Genomic DNA, 12576 nt, shown 5'->3' with positions numbered 1-12576 from the left:
GACCATCTTCCTTTTATTTTTAACGTAAAGTTTATTAAATTTTTATTGACATATTTTATATTGATAATATGACAATAACTGCGAAATGTATTCAAATAAAAAATAGATAGCGTAAATCGTTTATTTTTAAATGAAGAATTCGCTTTATATAAGAGAATATTTTATTGCACAGAAAGAGAAAGGATAATCTGATTTTTGCTCCAACTTTGCAAATCCTAATATTTGCATCAGAGCTAAGTCAGGTGCGAAAATGGACAATATCGGTTCACTCCATCAAGTAGCTCCCCCACAAATGGTTAAAATTTTAAATAATTACAACCCTCATAAAATGTGATGTAAGAGTCCTATTGTCTTCAAATTTCACACATCCCAATATTTATATTAACCCAAGGTCTGGTGTTAAGTTGGGCAGTATCGGTTCACCCCTTCTGGTGCCTTCCTCACAAAAGGTCGAAATTTTCAAAAAATATATTTTTTGCACAGAAAGAGAAAAGATAATCCAATTTTTCTCCATCTTGGCAAATCCTAGTATTTGTGTCAGTGCTAGGTCAGGAGTGAAAATGGACAAAATCGGTTCACTCCATCAAGTCAAAGGGTCAAAATTTAGAATAATTATAACTCTTATAAAATGTGATGTGCGAGTCCGATTTTCTTCAAATTACACACATTACAATATTTTTATTAACCCAAGGTCTGGTGTGAAGATGGAATTTATCGGTCCATTCCTTCTATCCCCTCCCCCATAAAGGGTCAACATTTTGAATAACATCCAATTCCATTCAGACTCGGTATAACTTAATATTTCCATCAACACAAGATCTGTTTTAAAGATGGTAGGTATCGAACCATTTCTTCTGGTACCTCTCCCACATAGGTCAAAGTTTTGAATAACCAAAACGATCCATAATAAACATCCGGTTCTCTTAATATTTCACACATCCCATTATTTCTACAAACACAAGATGTGCTGTGAGAATGGGATATTTTGGTGCTGTTTGTCCTTCTGATACTTCACCCTCAAAGGGTTAAAAATTTTGATACGAATTGGACAATATTGTCCAACTGCTTCGGAGCATCCCCAATAAAGACTTAACAATGAAAATAATTTTAACTCATGGCTGGGGGTATACATCTGTAGGCAAAACCTACTGATACTTTTTAACTTGTTTTTTTTTTTTTTCTTTTTTCAAAAATACGTAGATTTTTATATATTTATATGCATTTTTCAACAAATTTAAATAATTGTTCATTCAAAATTTTCCATTCTAAAATTGGTTTGACAGTTCATTGTCGCAGCAGCGGTGTCCTGTTTTCTTCAACCATGGGTGGGTGTATACTCTCTGAGGTACAATGTCAATGGAATTCATTGTATCCTCTTTGCAAATTTTCCGTTATTTTACCAATGCGAATTGCGATAAACAAGACCACACTGTAGTATGTGTACTTTGACACTTGGTTTCACGTGCCGACAATGCGGCCACCCCAACAATACGCCTTGCTTGTGTGTTCCATAAAAAAAACCCGAAAGCTTTCTTGTCGCTTAACTTGCGTAGCGCACAAGCTTTTTTTGGAGTAAACGCATTCTCAAGAATTTCAATTCAGTTCAGTGTTATTCTCACTTTGCAGCAAATACAAAACGCGGATAAAACATTAACGAATTGTCGAAGCAAAATTAAAAAAAAAAAAATAAATAAATTATATTTAATGCAATTTTAATTTATTGAGTAAATTCGAAAAAAAAAGATAAAAACAAAACTTGTTTTTTCTTGGCAAAACAGAATTTGGTCCAATTAGATTGGCAATAAACGTGTGGAGCATTATCCAATAAAATAAAAATATTGTGTGTATTGGCACCCCACCTCCGGTCTGGGAGAGGAAAACCCTAACACGTTACTAAGTTATCAAATAATCCTGTATGGCTGTATAGAGAAGTGGAGAAGCATACGAAGAAAAGTTACCCCCCTGAAGTAACGTAGAAAAATTTGCAAAAATATTAACAAAAAAATAAGAAATATAAAACGCACAAATATATTAAACTAAATCAATTCCCAGTAGCAGTCTCAACCATAAGGCCTTACTATTTTAATAAGCTATAATTATAAAAATAAATACTGAAATCTAAAAGTTAATATACGAACAAAAACAGCTACAAAAATAAACAAATAATTGAACAAGTCATTGGCATTTTTGCAACGGCGGTAGACAGCAATAAACCTTCCTTTCTGTGGCTAAAGAGAGATACCGAGTGACTTAGAGAGAGAGAGAGAGAGAACCAGTCTCCCTAGTAACAATCCATCAAACGAATGAGTAATGGATAAAAGAGTCCATTGAAACTAAATAACATAAATAAAAAACACAACATAGCGTGCGTTGCAAAACAGCTGAAAATAGACCCAGTCATAGACACATCTTCAAGTACTTACTCACTGGTAGAGAAGATAACAGAAACGGCAACAACAACTACAACAAGGAAGCAATATAACCAATACAACACACAACGGAACTGAAATATAAACAAAAATACTACCACCACCAACAACATCAACATCAAGTCACATCATAACGACTATACTCAATTGAGAGCACAAGCAAAACACACACCGAGAGAGAGAGAGAGGAAAATTGTATTATGAAGAGAATTTAGTGAGCACATTCAAAATACAATTGAGAAACAAACAAACCAAAACACGAGAAACAGAAAAAAAGACAAGAACTGGGCTAATATACAACTCAGTGAATCCCTCAAATGTTTCAAAGTCTCTTTGTAAAACGCAACGGCAACAAAGAAATGCAAAGATTATTAAATTGTGTTAAAGGCAAATATCGTTAAAAAGAAAACAAAGGAAAATATAATTAAGAACTAATTAAACAAAATAATTATCCCTTTCCCGCATAAAGAAGCCCACATATTTCATTATAATTATTAAAATGTAAACTAAAAAATAAAAATTGAAAATCAAATTCATTTCATATCGTGCTCCCTCCCAACAAAGCGAAGGAAAGCAACAAAAAACAAAAAAGTAAAACGACCAAAACGTATAGACGTCATATATTTTTTACCATAAAACAAAATCACATGAATTTTTGGCATTGAATTTAACCGAAAAACAGCTGTCCTCCATCATTCGCAGTATAAACTACGCAAAGACCAGAGAAACAAAGAGAGAGAGAAAAAGTGAAAAATTAATGGACAAAAGAAAAACATTTTGGACAAACATCAAATCTAATTTTCCCCCACAACATTGGTTGTAGTATCAAACACAGAGACTGAAAAATAGCAAATTTATAAAAAAAAACCAAATAAAGTGAAAAAACAAAACAATCAACACAAAAAGGCAAACACGATTCTAAAAATATTTTATTTTAAATATTATTCAACAATTGTTGCATTTGTTGTTTGGCCAATCATCTGTTGTCGTCCATTGCCATCAACCAAGCCATTGTCTTTGGGTTTCATTTGTTATTCACCGGACGAAGTCTTCGATAATACCCTTTTTTCTGCCGCAGCCAGCCAGACACTCAGACGTTAACAGCCGCAGCCCAGTCGCAGCAGTTTATCGTACTAGTCTTTATTTACGTATGGGCTCATGTCTTCAATTCATGGTAAGTTTTGTAATAGTACAACATATACATATGTCTGTACATACATACTATGACAATTATGTATGTAGTTAGTCATAGTTTGCTGATAATGTCAAATTGAGTTTTACCCAAATGTTTTTTATCTTTATTACTAAAAACGCTCGAAATCGCTTTACTCAAAAATTAGGAGTGGAATGAGTTAAAAATGCAATATAATTTCATAAGACTAGCTGGAGTTACTAGCCGCTATACTATCGAGGAAATTATAAAAATATTAAATAATACGAGAAATATTTATCGGATTGTAAATCATTGGACAATAAAATAACATAGTTCGATACAGGCAAAATATTCCACATTGTAATGAGGTGAAATTTTATATTAACAAGTTAAGTATCTGTCGGTTTTGCCGACAGATGTATAATCTCAGGCAATATTCGATTATTTAAATGAATTTTTTGGCTATTCACACTATTGACCCTCTATGGAGTAGCTTCCGAAGGAATGGGCCAATATTGTCCATTTCGTATCGAACCCAAAAAAAATATGACCTGGCACATTGCAACGTGCCAGGTTGGCACGATATCGACTACTTCCTTCACTTTCGACATATGTGATAATTTTTAGAAAAAAAGTTACAATGTGCGTGAGGTAGGTCTCGCTCACTTTATGGTTTTTATATCCTTAGTCATAAGGCTACAGAGGGTATATTTTATTTGATATGGCCAAAAAGGCGAAACTTTTAGGCCCTTGGTTTGACATGGAGTCGATATAGCGATTTCCCTCCGTCCATCCGTCTGTCTGTCTGGCTGGCTGGTGCGCACGAAGGTAGTACCCGATTTGGTCCAAACTTGGTACATTGTAATTTTATTGTGAAACTTCGATCGAGTTTGGAGATGGGCAATATCGGTCCACTCCTTCTGGTACTTCTCCCACAAAAAGTCAAAATTTCAAAAAAAATATTTTACTTCACAGAAAGAGAACGGAAGATCCGACTTTGCTCCATCTTTGCAAATCCCAATTTTAGCCACTCCATCAAGTACCTCATCCACAAGGGGCCAAAATGTTGAATAATAATTTAACTCTTATAAACTGTGACGTAAGAGTTCGATTGTCTTCATATTGCACACATAACAATATTTTTATTAACCCAAGGTCTGGTGTGAAGATGGAATATAACGGTCCACTCCTTCTGGTATCTCCTCCACAAAGGGTCAACATTTTGAATATCCATGAAGTTCATATAACGTGTAATTAAGATCCGATTCCATTCAGATTTGACACCTCCCAATATTTCCGCCAACACAAGATCTCTTATGAAGACGGTAGAGATCGGACCCTTCCTTCTGGTACCTCCCACACAAGGGGTAAACGTTTTGAATAGCAAAAAAGACAATTAAAATAAGCACCTGGTTCTCATCATATTCCACACATCAAATTATTTCTACTAACACAAGATCTGTTGTGAAGATGGGATATATCGGTACACTCCTTCTGGTACCTCCCCCACAAAGGGTCAAAATTTTGAATATCCACATGAAGTTCATAAAATGCGAAACTAACATTCGAGTCCATTCAGACTTTGCACATCACAATATTTCCGTCAACAAAAGCTCTGCTATAAAGATGGAAGCGATCGGACCATGCCTTCTAGTGCCTCCTCCACAAAGGGTCAAAGTTTTAAATAACCAAAACGATCATCAAAGCCGAAATATGCAACCGGTTCTCTCTATATTCTACACATTTCAATATATCCACTAACGCAAGATTTCTGGTACCTCCCCCACAAAGGTTCAAAATTTTGAATATCCACATGAAGCTGATGAAACGCGAAATTAACATCCGATTCCATTCATACTTGGTACATCTCAATATTTCCGCCAACACAAGATCCGTTATAAAGATGGTAACAATCGGACTATTTCTTCTGGTACTTTCCCCACAAAGGGTCAAAGTTCTGAAAATACCAAAACGATAATAAAACCCGAAACATGCACCCGGTTCTAGTCATATTTTCAACATCACATTATTTCTACTAACACAAGATCTGCTATGAAGATGGAATACAACGGTCCACTCCTACTGGTACCTTTCCCACAAAGGGTCAAAATTTTGAATATCCATGAAGATAATAAAACTCGAAATTAACATCCGATTCCATTCAGACTTGGTATATTTTAATATTTAAACCAACATAAGATCTGTTATAAAAATGGTAGAGATCGGGCCATGCCTTCTAGTACATCCTCCACATAGGGTTTAAGATTTTGAAAAACAAAACGCTCAAAGAAGTCGAAATAAGCATTCAACTCTCTTCAAATTTCAGTCACACAAACATTTTTGCTAACACAAGATCTGTTGTGAAATGGGTCACAATTTTCAATACTTTCATCTGTCATAACTTGAGAAGTAAGTCAACGATTCTTTAGAACTTGCTATATCTAATTATTTCCCTCAACCAGAAACCTGAGATGAATATGGAATTTATGACTTTGTATCAAATTGGATTGGAATAATCATAACAGAGGTCAAAACATATTTAAATAATCGAACATTGGCTGAGGGTAGACATCTGTTGTCAAAACCGATTGATACTTTTTGACTTGTTTTTTGAACTTTCGATTATCTTATCTATGAACCCGTCAACCCTTTTCCCTGTGAAACACTTAATTGTATTTCAAGACAATTTCTAAATCCTTTTCCATCATTATCTATAGTGGGTCCCCTTGCTATTCAATAGATGCTTTTCCGCTTGGGGTACTTCCCCCAATCAATTTTTATACCCTCCACCATACTATGGAGGGTATATTAACTTTGTCATTCCGTTTGTAACTCCTCGAAATACTCATATCAGACCCAACAAAGTATATATATTCTTGATCAGCGTAAAATTCTAAGTCGATTTAGCGATGTCCGTCCGTCTGTCTGTCTGTCCGTCTGCCTGTCTGTTGTAATCACGCTATCTTTCGAATGAATTGAGATAGATGGCTAAAATTTTGCACACATGTTTATTTTTCCAGTAGGCAGGTTAAGTTCGTAAATGGGCCATATAGGTCCACGTTTTCATATAGCCCCCATATAACGGTACCTCCCTATATTCGGTATTTTGATGATTTTAGCGACATTATTCACGGGAATTGTTTCAAATTTGGCATTTGAAGTTTAAAATGGATACTACACCATAAGACGGAAAATTGTCTGTGCAGGTCCACGTCTTCGTATAGCCCCCATATAACGGTACCTCCCGATATTCGGTATTTTGATGATTTTAACGACATTATTCACGGGAATTGTTTCAAATTTGGTATTTGAAGTTCAAAATGGATACTACACCCTAAGACAGAAAATTTTCTGTGCAGGTTCACGTCTTCATATAGCCCCCATATAACGGGACCTCCCTATATTCGGTATTTTGATGATTTTAGCAACATTATTCACCGGAATTGTTTCAAAATTGGTATTTGAAGTTCGTTATGGGAACTACAGTCTGTGACAGAAAATTGTCTGTGCGGGTCCAGGTCTTCGTATAGGCCCCATATATCAGTACCTCCCTATATTCGGTATTTTGACGATTTTAGGTTCAATACCCACCGAAATTGTTTGAGATGTGGTATTTGAAGTCCGTAATGGATGCTACAGCCTGTTACAAAAAATTGTCTATGCTGGTCCAGGTCTTCGCACAGCTCCGATATAACGGCACCTCCTTATACACGATATTTTGATGATTTTAGCTACATTATTCACCGTTTATTTCAAGTTTCGAATTTGAATATGGTAATGGCTTATGACAAACAATGCCTATGTATGTCCACGTCGTATAGACCCCAATATAACGGCTATGTAAATTGGGATCAATTAAAAGACCAAACGTCTTTTCCGTTTGAGCGTTTGTAAGACACTGAATTTATTTATTAAAAATATTTCTTAAGAACTAGTTGTGATAATATGACTTAACCTAAATTATAATTAAGTGTAAATGAGAGAGAGAGAGAGAGATAGATACCAACCGTACACATGCATATGCACCATGCCACCATAAACCTTAGGGGGAGGTCATACACACGCATAGCTATCTCACATGTGGCAAGCAAACAAGCTGCACTTGCTTATCATTCTGAGTAAAGATTACATCCCATAATCTAACTCCACCATAACACATGCAGCAATTGAAAATTCTGTATTATTTATTTCTAACTCGAAGGTCTGCTCACCACATTTTCTTATCTTATTTCATGTGGACTGTATTAAGAAGATCCCAATTTAACAAATCCCTCTCATCTACACTAGGTAGCCCCGCTATTCTCTTTTATTATAAAAACATGTTCACTTATCCGTGAACATTCTTGGCAGGGGCAAAAATACATATAAAAATTACAAATATGAACAATAAAATAGATCTAATAGAAGTGACATTTTAAGAGAAAAGAAGTTAAGTTATAGCACCCAAGTAACTCCTCCATCTATCCAGCCTGGCTCTCTTAAAGGTTCCACCTCCCTTGTCTGCCGGCTTCAATTTCCAGGCTGAATCCATTTTATGTGTTGTTTTCTTTCTGTGATCAAAGTTCTCATCCTTCTCTGGCAGCGCCATCTTACCTACTTTGGACAGTTTATCGTTCCAGTGTTCATAACTTTCTGTCACTCCGGCTTGTATTTTATTCGCTGCACCACTTCCACTAGACATCTTGATCACAACTTGACCGTCTTCTAGCATCTTATTATTCCAGCGACGCAGATTGCTTTTCTTCTTAGTTTTCATCTCGCTGGCAAATAGATTATCTTCGACTTCTTCCAATCTCCCTGTGTCCAGTTTTCCAGGGAGCTGTTCATCTACCTTTTCAAAAGTTGATTCTCTTTCGGCAATTGGGTCTTCCATATAAACCTCTTCAACCATCATATCTTCGTTGATATTGACCACTAATTTTGCAGCCAATTCATCAGCCTCGATTTTGGATGCTTTCTGCGATATGAGCAACTCTTCCTTAAGTTGCAATATTTCAGCCTCCAGCAGAAATATCCTTCTTTCTTTTTCTTCACCAGCTTCTAGATTTGCAGCCAACCCGTCACGTTCGGTTGCAGCTGCAAGTCGTTCTCTTTTTGCACAAGACAACTCGTCACTAAGTTGTCTTATTACCGCATTCAACGCCTTGCCCTCGCGTTCTGCCTCCTGGTTAGCCGCTCGTAATTTGTTCTTAGTATCCTCGGCAACACACACAGCATTTTCGACTTCCTCCTTCAATTTGGAGACAAGTTTGAGGGCATCTTCTTTTTCATCTTTCTGTGAAATCAAGGCAAACTCCATTTCCTTAATATCACCTTCCATTTTTCTCATTACGGCTACCGCTGCTTTGCGCCCCTCTCGCTCGCTGTCCAATTCGGATGTTATGTAGGCCACTTGTTTCTTCAAGCCAAGGACTTTCTCTTTGGTCTCCACATTAAGAGCGTGCGTGATTTTAAGGATGACCTTAACATCTTCCAAATACAGCTTCGCTGTCCCATTCGCCTGACTTGCTCTGATAGCAGCGGCTAGTTTGGACTTCTTTAGAAGCATCTCTAAAAACCGCCTATGAACGCATGGATACAATATTATGTCTCTTGCCGCGTCCATAAGTTTTTCTTTGGCGAAGTCAAATACGCCTTGTATGGCTTCTTCCGTCTTTAATGTACTCATTATTTCCATAATGGTACCCATCATTTCGAGAAGAATGGCAACATCTTCCTTTATTTTCATCATTGGCGGCCGTTTCACCGATTCGTCCTCCTGGGCATATGCATCATCCCTTCTTTCTGAAGATTTCAAATATGAAGCCCCCTCGGTGTGCACCGCCACCACAGTCTTCTGTGCTGAAGTCTCCTTCTGACTCAGCATCCTTTTATTTGGCTTATAAATTTCTTCTGTATGGGAACAATTCCAGCTGTAGTTTTAGCTCGGTAATTTTCCACTCTTGAAGACCAATTTTAGCCTGATAGAATTTCCTCGATGTTAAGGCAAATTCTTCAACATTTATCCTCTACCGATCCGGCTCGAAGGACCAATGTAAATTGGGATGAATTAAAAGACCAAACGTCTTTTCCGTTTGAGCGTTTGTAAGACACTGAATTTATTTATTAAAAATATTTCTTAAGAACTAGTTGTGATAATATGACTTAACCTAAATTATAATTAAGTGTAAATGAGAGAGAGAGAGAGAGATAGATACCAACCGTACACATGCATATGCACCATGCCACCATAAACCTTAGGGGGAGGTCATACACACGCATAGCTATCTCACATGTGGCAAGCAAACAAGCTGCACTTGCTTATCATTCTGAGTAAAGATTACATCCCATAATCTAACTCCACCATAACACATGCAGCAATTGAAAATTCTGTATTATTTATTTCTAACTCGAAGGTCTGCTCACCACATTTTCTTATCTTATTTCATGTGGACTGTATTAAGAAGATCCCAATTTAACAAATCCCTCTCATCTACACTAGGTAGCCCCGCTATTCTCTTTTATTATAAAAACATGTTCACTTATCCGTGAACAGGCTATATTCGGTATTTTTAAAATTTTAAAAGAATTTTTTAAGGATTTTATTTTTTAAAAATTTCCAAATTCGTTGCAAATGGTGGAGGGTATTAAAAGTTCGGCCCGGCCGAACTTACTGCTTTTTAACTTGTTTTCTTTCTTGTTTTTTTTTTTTTTTCAAACCATGGATATTAAACTAGTCTCCTCCATCAAACCATACCAGTTTCGCAAATTACAACAAATCTTACCAGCTGATCACGAACATCAGTCAGTCAGATGTTTCTATCCTAACAACAACAACAAAAAAGTGGAATTTCTTGATGCACAATCCCCACACATGTATGTGTTCGGATTTTATACAAACCTAATGACAACAGCTACCTTACCGTACAGATAAGTTGAAGAAAGTATGAATGTAGATATGTATCTGCGAGAAAAAAACAGCACACAACAAAAACAAACTGGTTTTTAATGAAACAAACTTATTATTGTTGTTGTTGTTGTAAGTAGAAGGGATACATCAGCAAAACAAAGAGAAAACACACTTTTTGTGAGCATTTTGCAAACCCTGTTGCTAGCTGCAAAATTTTCCACTCAAATACAAAAGTTTGCGATACACGGAGGACAAAGAGTTGTTGAGGGAATTTGGAAAAAAAATATGTTTTCAGGTAATCACGGATGGCGAAGATTGGTCTGTTCCAGAAACTGCAAGAATTATTTTTTCGATATAATAAAGGAATTTTTTTTTCACAAAGGGAAAATCGGTTATCGTAGTTTTACCATTCTCGCAGATCTGGAACAGATCGAACTAAAGGAAAAATGTTGCGAGTTACTGACCACTGCACGGTCAAAGGAGCCTTACGTTGAGGATCTAGAGAAAATGTCTTTTGGATTAAAAAAATAGAATTATTCATTTAAAAAGTAGTAGGTTATAAATTCGTATTTAACATTAACAAGTTAAAAAGTATCCGTCGGTTTTTTCCGACAAAGGTATACCCTCAGCCAATGTTCGATATTTGAATATATTTTTACTTTTGGTATGATTACTCAAATTGTTGACTTCCAAAAAAAAAAAAGTATTGAAAATTGTGACCTTTTTGTGGGTGAGGTACCAGAACGGGGTTCGCAGATATATATCATCTTCACAGCAGATCTTGTGTTAGCAAAAATGTTTGTCTGTGTGGAATTTGAATAGAGTTGGGTTCTTATTTTGGTCTCTGAGTGTTTTGTTTTTCAAAATATCGAACCCTATGAAGAAATGGTCGGATCTCTACCATCTTTATAACAGATCTTGTGTTGCTAGAAAGATGAAAGATGTGCCAAGTCTGAATAAAGTCGGATGTTAATTTCGCTATTTATGAGCTCCATATATATAAAAAAATTTGACCCTTTGTGGGGGAGGTTCCAGAAGCTTCGGACCGATATATATCTTCACAGCAGGTCTTCGTTTAATAAAATATTGTGATGTGTGAAATATGATGAGAACCACAAGCTTCTTTCGGATTTTATATTCGTTTTGATTATTCAAAACTTTGACCCTTTGTGGGAGAGGTACCAGAATTAATTGCCCGATATCTACCATCTTGATAACAAATCTTGTGTTGATGGAAATATTGAGTTGCTCCAAGTTTGAATGGAATCGGATGCTTATTTCGCACTTATACGCGTTTTGGTTATTCAAAATTTTGACCCTATGTCGGGGAGGTACCAGAAGTAGTGGATCGATATATTACATCTTCACAGCAGGTCTTGGGTTAATAAAAATATTATGATGTGTGGAATATGATGAGAACCGGATGCTTATTTCGGATTTTAGCATCATTTTGGTTATTCAAAAATTTGACCCTATGTAGGAGAGTTACAAGAAGAAATGGTCCGATCTCTACCATCTTTATAACAGATCTTGTGTTGATAGAAATATGGAGATGCACCAAGTCTGAATGGAATCGGATATTAATTTCGCGTTTTATGAACTTCATGTGGATATTAAAAATTTTGACCCTTTGTGGGGGAGGTACCAGAAGGAATGGTCCGCTGTCTACCATCTTTATAACAGATCTTGTGTTGATGGAAATATTGAGATTTGACAAGTCCGAATAGAATCAGAAGTTAATTTCGCGCTTTATGAATTTCATGCGGATATTCCAAATGATGAACCTTTGTTGGGGAGGTACAAGAACAAATGGTTCGATCTCTACCAATTTTATTATAGAGCTCATGTTGATGGAAATATTGAGATGTACTAAATCTGAATGGAAACGAATGTTAATTTTGCGCTTTATGAGCTTCATGTGAACATTCAAAATTTTGACCTTTTGTGGGGGAGATACCAGAAGGAGTGGATCGATCATTTTCGCACCAGACCTTGGGTTAATAAAAATGTTGTGGCATGTGAAATATAATGGGAACCAGATGCTTATTTTCGATTTTATAAGCGTTTTGATTATATAAAACTTTAACCCTTTGCGGGGGAGGTAC

The sequence above is a fragment of the Musca domestica genome, unplaced genomic scaffold (assembly GCF_030504385.1).
Source record: "Musca domestica strain aabys unplaced genomic scaffold, Musca_domestica.polishedcontigs.V.1.1 35, whole genome shotgun sequence".
NCBI lineage: Eukaryota > Metazoa > Arthropoda > Insecta > Diptera > Muscidae > Musca > Musca domestica.
This window is presented reverse-complemented; position numbering follows the sequence as displayed.